This window comes from Harpia harpyja, chromosome 4 (genome assembly GCF_026419915.1).
Source record: "Harpia harpyja isolate bHarHar1 chromosome 4, bHarHar1 primary haplotype, whole genome shotgun sequence".
NCBI classification, from domain to species: Eukaryota; Metazoa; Chordata; class Aves; order Accipitriformes; family Accipitridae; genus Harpia; species Harpia harpyja.
This window is the reverse complement of record NC_068943.1, coordinates 41,761,523-41,775,183: the sequence shown is the minus strand read 5'-3', so window position 1 is coordinate 41,775,183 and position 13,661 is coordinate 41,761,523. Positions and strand designations below refer to the sequence as shown.

At 48.9% G+C, this 13,661-nt stretch overlaps 1 protein-coding gene across 4 annotated transcripts in view; it reads right to left on the bottom strand.

The window, feature by feature from the left end:
• The window catches only part of LOC128141545 (protein CEPU-1), a 355,486-nt gene that overhangs the window by 168,223 nt on the left and 173,602 nt on the right, over positions 1 to 13,661 (bottom strand). Inside the window, exon 1 of one of the 4 annotated variants that reach the window (XM_052786396.1) lies at positions 4,578 to 4,662. The exons of the other annotated variants lie outside the window; for them this stretch is intronic. The gene's annotated coding sequence lies outside the window, so the exon portion shown is untranslated. Of the gene's footprint in view, positions 1 to 4,577; positions 4,663 to 13,661 lie in introns of those variants that run through there. 4 annotated transcript variants of the gene reach the window in all.

Here is a 13,661-nt window from a genome sequence, read left to right as displayed (position 1 = left end):
TCAGGCGAACCGCGGGAGATGCTCTCGCACGCACAAACAGCAGCGAACCTGCTGGGAACCCGTGGACACATGCGTATGGCAAGAACACACAGGCTCCTGGGGTCCACCTTCCCCGTCACGGCTCTTTTGGCTTTAACTTGGGCCAAGGAGAGGGCTCCTGCGCTCGTGGGCATGACCCACCCTCCCTCCATCTCCCAGCTCGGCCGCGGCGTGCAGGATCAGCTCAGGTTCCTCTCTGCAAGACGTCCAGAAGCTGAGACAGAGCTGATCCATCTTCCCTGCTGAAAGAGTGTAAACAACTCAGCTGCAGGCTTGGAGTGCAAGAGAGGACACGCAGTTGGAAATTTTAAGGGCCAATTTACTAGGTAATTTACTAAACACGCTAATAATTGACATTGCAAGCACCATACCGCTGTCCCCAGCTCCCACCTAATACCCGTAGCAAGAGGGAGAGAACAGCTTTCCCTGTCCTAGCTGCTCCGCAAAGCCTCCTCTGCCAGACACGATCCTGTTTGCCATCTGGGCAGCCTCGCTCTGCTCAGTCCCAACCAACACAACAGCAACCCTGGCAAAAAAACATGCTCCTGATTAGTATGCATATTTCCGAGCACTGATTTCACCCGAGGATCTTTGCAAGGGAAGGGTGTGTTGTAATTACCACCTCTTCCCTAGCTGTAATTAAAGACAAACTGAAGGGAGTTATGCCCAGTCTCTTAGTTTCCCTGAAACTTTTCCCCATGCCAAAAAAATCTCTCTGTAGGAAAACTCCCAGCAGCTTCTTGGAAAAAGGCAACAGCTCAGACTGGAATTGCAACCTGGTTCACATTACAGTAGCTAGACTAGGCTTCCCATCCAGCCAAGAGGAGAGAGATGGTGTCCAGGTATCCCACATCCTTTAGCCACCTGCTTCAGGAGGGGATGGACTTGTCCTCTCCGGGAGGACCACAGATGACCAGGTTAGACCCAACACCTACAATTTAAGCGACTGAGCCTGGGTGTGGTGAACCTCAGCCTTCGTATTTATCAGGAATGGCATCTTTGCACCAGTGGAAGTTACATGTTCAGTCCTGAGAGATGGTTTCAGCCAACCACTCCAGGCCATTTAACCCCTGTGCAAATGGGAGGGAAGTGGGATGTTTGGTCAGAAATGCCGTTTTGTTGAAATTTAAACTTCCCATGGGAACGTGTCGATTTTGACAAAAGCGCGCTTGCGCTTTTATTGGCCGTGATTCACTTCATTTCATTTCCAGGCACCTTTGCTGGTTCTTAGTGGTTTATATTCTCATCTAGCAAACTTTCGGAGAGGCGCGCTGCGAACGGGGCCAGCCAATGTACCCTCCTTCTCCCCACCGCGGAACTCCATTTCCAGGGCAGGAAACCAAATTCAAATTCGAAACCCAATTCAAAATTCAAAACCCAATTCAAAAGTAACACAAACCTAGGCAACACTGACAGTGATTCAAAATCAGCACAGTCCTGGGTACTATGGATAGCAGTTTCTCGTGCCACCACAGCTGGGTGCTCAAAGGACTAGCGAGCACGTTTGCGTTTATTTCTGTCCTGCACCTGGCTGGATCTACACATTAGAAAAGAGGATGAAAATCTGATAAACAGTAAGTGACTGTGAGTGCTCAAAGGTACAGGGGTTTAAAGAGCCCTCTCAACCATGCTCTCAAGAAAAACCCCAAACAAAAACCTTTCGGGCTCCCTAAAGGCATTTCACACGGAGCATCTTCAGCCTGAATATCCCTCAAAACTTGTTGCTTACAGCAACCTGGGTCACAATTTGCAATTAATCATTCACTTGATTAATTTTGCCTCCTTTTCTGCCAGCATGCAGCCTGCGAGTCCCTACAGGCGCGGCACGCTGCCGGTGTAATTATTCCACGGGTGGGCTGCAAGCATGCACGGTCGGTGCCGCGCAGTCGCAACCAGCCCGGCAAGTCGCAGAGCGAGTGATCAACGTCGGTGCTGCCTTGGCAGGAGCGCGAAGCCGAGCCACCCATGGCACCCTGCAACCATGGCCGGGCACGGATGCAAGGTCAAAGCTCTTGCCCAAATGCTTGGCCGAGAGTCTGACTTACCAAATTCTTCTGCTGGGTGTAAATGACTTTGCTGAGACATTGCATCACCCATCTCTCCTCCTCCTCATCTTTGCTATCAGGAGATTCTCAGCTCTACGCTACTCTCTCCAATGGACCAGGAAAACATTCCTTTAAAGTTGGTGGGGTTTTTTGGTGGTGGTTTTCTTTCTGTTTCTTCCATTAGGAGACATGTTCATTAGGAAAAGATCAGAAACCTCTGGGGCAGCCTGTGCTTCTAATTCTTTTTCCAAATGTATAATGAGCCAGGAGTAAATTTTTTAGGGTGAATTTAATTGACCTTTGCAGTAGCATTAGGCAGATTGGCTTAAAGTCTATTAGAGCGTAATGTAACCTGGTGAGATTTTAGGGAAGGTTATTGGAAAAACCTATCGAGTTGGATCGCTTTTCTCCTCTCCTCCCCCCTCCTCCCCTTAGCTGTCTTCATGGAGAAAAAGAAGGATGACTCGAGAATAGAGAGGGATGAACAGAAGGGGAGAGGGATGAACAGACAGGGAGAGAATTAAAAGGGAGAAGTGAGGAAAAGAGTAGGAGGGAGCGAGAGGAGAGCAGTTCAAACTGGCCCTCAGCTGCAGAGCTGTGCAGCGGGCTTGGCTGCTCGGGGACGGGCATCAACAGCCACCGACCGAGCAGCTGGCCCATTTGCTCGGTGACACGGTGCCAGCTTACACCAGCTGAGGATCAGGCCCTCCGGCGATGGAAGACATCCCAGCTTTGCGGGGACAGCTCGCGAGCTGCTGGTTCCTGCTGTCTCACAGGGAAATACAGATCTGCAACGGCTGACAGATGTCAGGCTCCATGCTGCCTTGCTCTGGATGCCACGGCCAGGGACAGGAGCCTGCTATCTGCACCTGCTTAAAAAGACACCCTTTTGGGTCAGATTAAGCTGTCCCTGTGGAGGCTGGGGGAGGCTGGTAAGCGACACATCCCAGCTCGCATCCAGGAGGATATGTCAGACCTCCAGTATCGCTAATAGGGGCTCTCCAGGGGCTGCTGAGAAGCAGCAAAAGGTGAAAACCACTGAATTTCACTCCAATGCAGAGGAATAGCACAACAAGTAGGCACCACGCTACAAAGCCATGTCCTGCGCACCCCTGCGACTCTGGTCTTGCGCTCCCAGAGCACGCTTGGGACCCAAACATACTGTGGTGCTACCCCGTATGGCACACGGAGGCTCCGAGCACCCCAAACAGCCCCACATATATACCCGGGAGTCGTTCAGAAAATGCCCAGCCCTTGCACCAGCTGGGCTCCGGGTGCGATTCCTGCCTGCTTCTAGCAGCTGCAGAGACGAGGGTCACCTTCCAGGATCAGCATCCCCAGCCCAAGCCCCATTTGCAGCACCAGCAGCTGGGCTCTGGGGCACCAGCACACGTGCGCTGTGCACCCACACACCTCTGCAAGCCCTCTTGGATTTGCGTTAATAAAAATGCAGCAATCAAAGGCCCCAGGCAAAGCTGGATGCCAGGAAGCCGGCACGGCATAGACGATCCCACCCTTCCCCATTTCACAACGCCGGCACGCCAACCCCAGGAGCTTTAGCTGTGTTTACAGATAAGTTGAAACCCCAGCTCGATGGGACCCAGGGATCACAGTATGGGGGCCTGACGCCCTGGCAAGGGCTCTGGCTCCCAGCACCATTCTGCTTTGTAGCCACCTCTTGAAGCCAACACGGGCGGGCGGTGCTCGGCCCCGCTGGAGGCAGCCCATTTATCAGAGCCCTGGTCGCGGCTCGGCACAGGGGTGCCCCTGGGAGACCATCCAGAAAACACCCAGCTCTAACCTGCCAGAGCTAAAAAAGTGTTTTTCCTTCCGTGTTTTTGCACCAGCCCAGAAACGAGGGCCGGCAAATCAGCCTGGGAAAATCTGCTTGGCGGTATTTTGAAACATCGCTTGTCTTCTGTTTTGTTTGTTGTTTGGGTTTTTTTCCACCGAGCCCTGCTAATCTCAGGCACACCCCGTCCACGCAGGGCCGGGGTATGAAATGCCAGGCTCACTCCAGCCCACACCATTCCCACCCAGCATGCAGCAACCCTCCCTGAACTCATCTCCCCACCGCTGATAAGGAGACAGGGTGCAAACCCCAGAGATGGGCGAGCAACGTGCCGCCGAAAGCCAAGGGCAGGGCAGGGCTGAACCCAGCTACCCCTGGGCTTGGGCTGGTGCCCTGATGTTGAAACCATCCTCCCTCCCCAGCCCGACAGCCCCCGCCACGCAAAGAGCTCTGCCGGGATGCTCTGCTCTATGCCATGGCAGAGAGGCAGCTCTCGCTTGCTTTCCCCCTACTGCAACATAAATGAGATTTCAAGCATCCCGATTTCCAGTTACAAATCCTCTGCCATGCACTGACCAGTGCTAAACGAGCCTGTTGTGCCGGCAGGTCTTTGCTTACGCAAACACTGATGCACAAGCTGGGGCGTAGGATGCCTCTCGCTGCCCTCCCTGCACCAAACCGGCCGCAAAAGGGTTACCGACCTGCTCTCCTTTCCAAACTTTGCTGGTTTCTGTTTGTCCCCTCAGAGGCTGCGGCAAGGGAGAGGAGGGTTTCAAAAGAGAGCCGGAAAATGGGAGAGAAAAGGGGAACGTTTCAGCTGGATGCAGTGAAATGGAAGGCTTTGTGTTTTAGAAAATTAAGGGTGTAAGGGGTCTCTTTGTGCTAAATGCTCTGGATGGGATAAAAGTACATAGAGCTCAGCTGGGCAGGGGAGTTAGGGCAACACTGAGAACAATTTTTAGCCCTGTTAGATATTAATTTCCCATACATCATCTGCCTGTCCTCTGCTTGTTTGAAGTGCTCAAGGTTTCAGGCTTCAAAGCACACCACGACTGCCATTTGCACAAAGCTCATGGATCCGTGGGGAGCCGCATCAGCAGGTTACAGCCCCGTGTCTCAGCAGGACCCCCTCCCGCCTCTCCGTCCCCCTCCATCCCCAGCCGGGACCAGCCCCGGGGATGCGGGACCTTGTGCCACCGTGTGGCGAGTTCCTCGGGTCTCTGCTGCAAGAGGGAGGCGGGCTGGGGGGGGTGGCGAGCCAGAGCGGATGAGAGTGCTGACCCACTTTGCGGCCCAAAGCGCTCATTAAAACCCAACCGCATGTACGCGGATGCCTGGAAAAGCCGGTGGGGTTGTAAACCCCGTCCCTCGCATCCCTGTCACTGATGAAGCACCTACCAAAATCAATGGCGCTTTGTTAGGTTGTGTCAGCTAACGAGGATAAGGCCATTTATTGTTTCGGCGGTGGAAAGGCTGACGCACCACAAAGGAGGCCCTTTGCCTGACTCGGAGCAGGCAGCCGGCAAATATCTGGGGGCTTTCCAGGGTGATTTGGCTTTGACAAGAGGCTTCTGTCCTCTAGCAAGATGCTCGGGCTCCCGGCGGTGCCGGGGTCCCCCCTCACCTGTCCCCACTGGGAAAAGCAGCGGTGCATCTTCGAATCCCCACCTAAGGCTTTGCAGCAATTTAATAACAATGTCACCGAGTTTTTCTGCAATGCCCGGCCCCAGCCCAGAGCAAGGCAGGCAGAGGTATTCCCAATTTGCTCGCGGGCAAACGGAGGCACGACTGACCGAAGGGCAGGAGGCAGAGCCGAACCTGAACCAGAGCCAGGCCAGGCAAAGCTCTACCATCTGCCTACTGCAAAGCGAAACAAGCTGAGGTTACTTGATTGAAACAGCAAGTACGTAAATATCCAACAAAATAAACAGCAGTCATAATTAATAATAAAAAAAAAATTGAAAAATAGCCTTTCCTTTTTGCTCCTGCACTTTGCGGCCACAGTGCTCAGGGCACATCACACGCCAGAGTAACAACTAATTATAAGTACCAATTACGATGATAATGAAATAATCTACCTTCGAAAGCTGACTCCCATTAATTTTCCCCTGCTGTAAATAAGGTTGAGCGCTCGCACCAGACACAGCGAGCGACGTGGTTTCACCCTGCCCTGCGTTCCCAACCTGCATGGCAGCAGGGGACAGGGGCATCCTTGCTCCCCCGGGACCCTCCCGCAGCAGTGAGTTCCCCAGGTTGGCAGAAAAACCATGGGCTGTTCGGGGTGAAACAGAAGCAAAGCAGCACTGCGAAGGCTTGATTTGTCTCCTTCAAACGACTGAAAGCAAAGCGAAGCCTTTATTTCACTACACCGTCAGAGGCAGAAAAAAAAGGGGGTGAAGGAGGACACTTCAGATGGAGACACTGAGAAGCAGCGATTTTCCCCTCCTAGACTGTGACTCAGGAAAGCATGTGGGCACGGACTGATTTGTAAGCCAGTAGTTAAGCAATAGCCTGACTGATGAAATACTCAAGGTTTGCACTTCATCGCTCTCCTGAGTCAGAGCCTGCATCTTGTTCCTGCTACCGACTCATCTCACATAAGGCTGCGGATGTCACTTGGCTGACCCGCGCCTCCGTTAATCCATGGGGAGACCAGCGATAACGATGCTAACGCATAGCTCTTCTTTGGTGCCACCGAGACGCAATAAATACACTCTGCTTTCTGGCTTCGGATCTCGCTTTCGATTGCAGAGGAGCCCGGTCGATGCATTGCATCAGCTAGGATGGCGACCAAGCCCCAAAATGCTCTCCTCCAACCTTGCAGACAGCCACCAAAGTGCAGTATTTGGCCAGAAATGCAAAATTTAAGGGCTGCAAAGAGGGAAAAGCAAAAAGTCTGCATGCCAGAGAGGAGTCAAAAAGACCCTCGTGTCCCTCGGACAGGATTTTCCCAGCCCAAATGCTTTTGAGCAACAAGATGTGCTGAAAAGCACAGGGCTGGGGCTGGCACCAAGGGGTGAGCAAGGCCTGTAGGATTTTTTTGTTGTTGTTGTTGTGTTCAACTGACAGCGTGTTTGCTAGAAAAAAACATCATTTTCAGGAACCAAAACTATCTGTGGATTCAAGTCAGGTTTAGCGAACAGTTTTTGCAGAAAATAAATAGAACGGGGAGAGGAGGGAGCTGAAGAGAAGTCAAAACATCTCGTGGTGATGTTTCTTGCGTGTTACATTTCAATCTCTCACTTGAAATGTCATTGTCATTCCAAAAAATTGACATTTATATAAAGGTTAAAAAAAGGCTACGTAAGTGAAGCATATGGGTTTATTTTCAGGTTTGCATAAACTGTTTCATTATGATTTGACAGAAACACTGGTTTTACGCTATTGAAAAAAAACCAAACCCCAAAACAACTCCCTACTTTTCTTCGAGGTGACCCCAAGCCAATGTTATTTCTTTGCTCTGGCCACCAACCAAGCTGTGAAAAATAATTAAAAAAGCCATTATTCACCCAGCGCTAGCACAGAGCACTGCTGAGGTTAGGTGAGTGTGTGGAGCGATTCCCACCGGAGGGAATCTTTTGGACCAGTGTAGGTGTGCAGCCCCCCCTGAAAAGTCATCGCAGGTTTCAGCAGCTATCACAGAGCAAAACCAGCACGAGTCTTTATTGCGCTAATGGAGGACGCTAACCCCACGAATGCAGAAAAAACAGGGTTGAAACATGACGCAACCGGCACGTCCAGGGAATATAAATTGTCCCATCCATCCTGAATTTGACCCCCGATCCCAGGAAGCCCATGGATGAGTAACCACCAGCTCCCACCGATTTAATCCTGCGATTTAATCCTATGATAATTATAACGCCATGCTTCCAGGCTCGTGGGTTTTTTTATTCCCAGAGCCTGGAAGTCTGAACAAACAACCCACCCCCACACGAGGCAGAAAAGGCCCTTTCATCCAACCTGTGAAAGAACTGGTCTAAGTCCTGATTTTCTGAATCTTCCCCCAAACTGATGTAATGCAAACAAAAATTACAAGGCCGGGGGGAATGATTGACTGGAAAATAGAGGGAAAATTTCTCTGTGAAATGGCCAGTCAATGGGTCTTTTGTGATATATCTATTTGCAATTTCCTACGGGAGGACCACTGGAGGGGAAATATTCAGACCAACTTCAGGAAGATGTTTGCTCTCCTCTGTGTTTCTCAGGGCTGAGAATGCAGTTCCCCCCATGGGCAGCTCGGGGTGGTGGGCAGCATCAGCAGGCAGGAGCGGCCGGGGAAAGACCGAGATGCCCAACTCCTTCCAACTTCATGCTTGGTTGGATCAAAAAGTCCCCTGAAAGCAGCACCAGCACACTGAGGATCTCATCCTGCCCTCTCATCACCCTCCTACCCCAGCACCTGAGAGGAAGAGACTTATTTTTTACAACCTACTTCAAACGGGTTCTGCTTATAAATTAACGGCTTTACCAGCTTCGGCTCTTCCCAACAGTGGCAAACGTTCAAATCAGAGCAAAAGGCAGGTGGTTTTAGCAGCCAGAGTGCTGGCAACATTTCTGATCTGCATGTCAACTCCGTAGCAGCTCCTTTTCTTTCCCTTTTAATTCTTTAGTTGTTTTTTTTAAAAAAAAAATATTTTTTTTTTTTAACAAAGCTTCAAGATCCTTAGAATAAGGATGCATGTTTTTCTTTTCTGTGCTTGGATGATTCTCAGCCCCCTGACAGAGAATCCAGAGGTGCTAACAAAATACAAATGGATAATTAATCACCATAATTGTGGACTGGGTGGGTTTTATTCACTTCAATCTCCTCTGTGGTGTTTCTTCAAAAGAAAAGAAGGGGGGAAAAACAAATCTAGTAGAGAAGGGAAGAAAAGAAAGCCCGTAAGCCTAAATGGACTGCACAGATTTATGGAGAATTAGTTTAGTCCTAGGGACCTTGTGACATGAGAGTCCAACCAAACTCCATTCTTGGCTTTATGATGTTTTCAAGCCCCCTCAATGCAATTATTTCCTTGTCTCCCTACAGCCCATCCATTATTCTCTATAATAATACGTTTTCCGAAACTCCTTTCCATAAACAACTATAGCAGGCAGCGAGAAACCTCATTGTTATTGATATCATGTCACATCACCAGTAAAACGGCTTATGGAAAATGGACTGTGAATGGAGATGGTTTCAATTTCAAACATCCCGACCTTTTACATCATTTCAAGATAAATCAAGCTAATGCGCAGTGACATCACACGTGGAAATTCAACCCTGACAGTGCCGGCGACTGGGGGGTCATTTTAGGGGCGAGGTTGAGACAATCTTGCTGTGGATCCCAAATTGTTGGTAGGAAACGGGTCCCCAGAGGAGTTTCGCTTGCTCCTGCCACCAAATCTGGCCCTACACCATCACTCACCTGCCAGCAAGCAAAGGCTCTTGTTGCCCAAGCTGCAGCCGCCCAACTTTTCAAAGCAAAAGGCTACAAGCTTCTTTGCCCTTGAACACCACAGTTATGCAAGGAAATAGCACAGCTCCCAAATAGCCAGCAATGCAATAAAATGTGGTTCTTCACCACATATACTGAATACGACGTTCAAAAACACACGCGCTACCCAGCTCTCGTTAAAACAGACAGCAACAATCCTCGCCCCCCAAAGCATCATCCTGCAGGGTTCGAGCCCACGATTCTCATTAAAATAGGTAAAATCACATCAGTTGCATGGTGTAACTGGTAGTTTCAATAGCAGTATCACGAACAAAGGGTATGAGGTGTGCTTAAGTATATAAAAGCAATGCTCGCAGCAATGCTTACTCAATGTAGGACTGTATGGTGGATTTCTAGAGGCTGGGCAGATAGAGCTGGGCTGTAGCTCAAGACACACCGACGCTGTCTTTGCACTCAAGCATGTGGATCATGCTCACTCAATTAAGATAGTCCAATTACGGTGCTGGCAACATCAAATATGGAGTAATAAACTTTCCACGATTTCTAGTTAGACCCAAGATTATGCCTGAGCCCCTACCTACCCCAAAGATCGTCGATGTCTCTAAAAATTTCAGGTATAGCTTGAATGGCCCTAAGCCTTGAAGATAAATCCTTACGATGAGGACTATCAGCCTATTCATAGATTCAAGAATGAATATTTCATATTAAAAGATCAAGAGAGAAAATTACTTATTTGCCACTAGGGAGAATAAAAATAAAACCAACGTGCCCCAACACACCTGGAAGCAGCCCCATCGGACAAGCTGAGTGACCCCAGAGGCCCTGCATCCCTCCTCATCCTCCTGTTTATTTTGACATTTCTGCAATAAGAGCAGCCAGGCAGAGTACTTTCTCAGGGACCAGATTTTTATCTTCCTAATCATGGTCCGGGACCAATACATGGAAGCATTTACTGGTCCAGAAAGCATTTGTACTGTTCCAGTAACTAAGCACTTTTCAAATACTCTTTTCCACTTGATCGTAGGAGCTGATAGCTCATGAGCCGCTAGCTAGAGATTGATGCTTCACATGTTTGAAAGCTAAAACTCCAAGAAGAGTATGTAGCACCGGTTTCTAGCTCTAGTGGTTTTCATAACACCCGGCAGCAATATCATGTCAGAACAGCAGCTGCAAAATCTGGTCTTCAATTATTGCCAACTTCAAGTTCAAGGAGAGCTAAATCCAGGGGTTTGGTGCAACCTGTTGTAAAATGCAGCTCCTAACAGGGTTCCCTTTTTTTCCCCCCATACATATTTCAGGAGCAGCCAGGTGTCTGCAGCGAATTAGAGACTGCAGAGTTCAAAGGGGTGCATTGCTAGAGGCATCCCCTGCCACGTATGGCTGAAATGGATGGGATAAATGGTATGGACAAACAAAACCTTATTGCTTTCAACCTCGGTCAAAGGGGACCCCACCTTTTACAGCCTGCAAAGTGGCAATTCAAGCAGCAGAAAATGGTAGGCTGAGACCTGCTTTCCTGCCTGTACTCTTTCAGCCCAGGGAAAATGTAAAGGAGATTTATGCCATTTTCAGGGATGGCAACCTAAATCATACTAGCTTGCATATACAACAGTGTTAGAGACTATGTGAGCAGGTACTACAGAGGAACGGGTGCGTGCTAACCCTGCTGCCCCCCATCACTTTAGAGCCTTATATTCTGGGCTTTCCCACCGTTCCCAACAAGAGATTTGGGCAGTCAAAAGTCACCAGATTACACTCGTTTCCACAGCACAGATTATTCAGACAGCAAAGAGATATCCAGACAGCGGGGCTGCTGAGCTTCCCCCCCGCAATGACACGTGCAAACGTGTCCTGAGCAATTTTGTGGATTTGATAGCACCACACATGGGTTGTGCAAAACCCCACGGCAAAAAGTTTCATTTAATGTCACGTGAGCGACCTGTGCACAGTATTAAAGCAGGGGATCAGGATATGCTAATGCTATCACTTTTGCAAACAAAACTAATGCTTTTCAAGCCCTGGAGCCACCAGACTCCTCTTCTCCTGCAGGGACTCATGTTAGGTGAGCACTGAGATCCCCCAAGGCACGTGGGAATTTCATACTCCAGTGATATAAAAGATGAGGTTTTAGCACATAGGGAAGCTACGTAAGGACACAAGAGAAAGACCGTGATGAGTTTCCATCAATCCACAATGTCAAAGGCCAGAAGAGACAATCAAATCTGACAGCCTGAAGATGCCATGCCACACAATTTCACCCTGTAAGCCCTGTAGCAAACAGAAGGATTATTCCCTTGCGCTCAGCCAAACACTATCAAACCCGGTAACTTCTTGCTGATGCAACGGATAGGTTTTAGCGGGACAATCAGTCTTGCTTAAAAGACTTCAAGTGATGATGAATTTACCATTTTCCCCACGTAATCAAGGGATAGCTTGGTTTGCATCTGGCTTCCATTTTATCCAAGTTCGAAAGATGCATTACACAAACCAGCCTGGATTTAGGTCATGTATCACTGACATCTCCATCGAAAGAGTACGGCTTTGCCAGCATCTACAAGCAAAACTCCTCTTCCTCCAAATCAGCCCCCCAGTGCCCGCGACAGAAGCCATCCTAGGCTGGGCTTGGCGAAGGGGACGCATCCCCGTGCTGCCTGAACACCAGTCTCCAGCCTGGGAAGCTGCGGAGAACCTCCATGAGCTTCTTGACACCTCCATGCCAGTCAGAGACGGGGCAAAAGACCCAAAAACCTGCTGCAGTGGCCAGCTGGGACCTAAAGCATCTTCTGGGTCCCGTCCGGGGCGGGGAGAAAACACGGGCAAAATAAATAAATAAAAAACCAATCTCCATTTGGAGGCACTAAATCCCCACTCCTTTCCAGATGGCTGGGAGATTTCTCCCAGGTGGTAAATATATTATTAAGAACTCATTTCACCGTGAAATTGACTATTCAAAACACAGACAGAAGTTAATATATTAGGACAACCTGTCTGAAAAACTCACGTTAGAGAGAATTTATTTTTGTTTAATATAAAATGCAGCACTACACACATGGCCTTCCTCAAGCTGCACCCCAGCAGGAACATGCGTTCATACGTTGGGGTGGTCTGCTACAACAAGACAAAGGTCGCTGGATAAAGTCACCGTAACCGCTGGGGCTGCCCAGCCGTCAAGGACATCGTCACTGGGAAGCGGTACCCGTGTCTTGGCTGGGATGCTTCTCTTAGCTCTCATTGACCATCTCCTCAGTGCTTTCATTCTGGCGTTCCTCAGGAGCGCAGCACTTAAAGAGAGGAAACCAAAGCATGGTAATAATAAAGATCAACTTTTCACAGCTGCTGAGAGACTTCCTTCCACCAACTAAAGAAAAAAAATCCAAGCAATGTGACAAGGACACGAAGAATGTCTTTCACAGGGGCATCACTTAGGTCAGAAGAGCCCTCTGGAGATCACCTGATCTAGTCCCCCACTCAAAGCATGGGCAGGTTTCAACCTGAAGTTGAGCCTAAACTTCCTCCAAATTTAGATTAAGCCTACACCTTGAAGCTATTTTCATTTATGCACCAAATCCGAATTCTTAAGAAGGCTGGAACCTACCACTACTAACTGCACAATTAATGCATTATTTCTTATTAACCACTGTCTAATAAGAAGATGCTTAAAATAATGTGTTTGCTAAAGCATTTTCTAGTTGAGTCAATTGTTTTGATTTGGGTAATTATTTAAAAGTATCCCAGATATTTTGCGGGGGAGCAGCATAATTTTGCAAATCGGTAACAAATGAACCTCAAAGGAACAACAAATACTTCGTATTGTTTAATTTTCTCCACAGCCTTTCTGTCAAGCAGCTTCAGCTTTCCTTTGGTGTAAGAGCTGCCTGGGGGAAGGTGAAGGAGGGTGACCTTTTTCTTCCCACTTAATAGCCAAGGATGAGAGTCTGACTCCTGGACGCATGCAGACTTCAGAGTGTGTCTTCATCATAAGCTACACAACGTCTCCAAAGTCCTAGCCCTTCTGGAAAAGCACGGATGGAAGAAACCTCTGCAAGTCATGGGTCTATTAGACTATTCTCCTTTCATTTTAATTCAGCTGCTAATTAACTCACTTTAAGCTAACTGCCTCTATCTAGAATAAAGTGAACTCTTTGCAGACCTTTGGTCCAGGACACACATGGCTTGACAGCTACCTCAGCTGAACTTTGTGGCAGCTGTAGCAGCTGAACTAGGAGGAAAGCTCTTCAAAGAAATGCCCCAGTATCCCTGCACCAAGCATATCCTCTTCGGCAGCATTGGTTGGGAGCCTGGGTGTACGTTAGCCTGGACAGACATAATACAGGTTGTACAAGTTGTCCT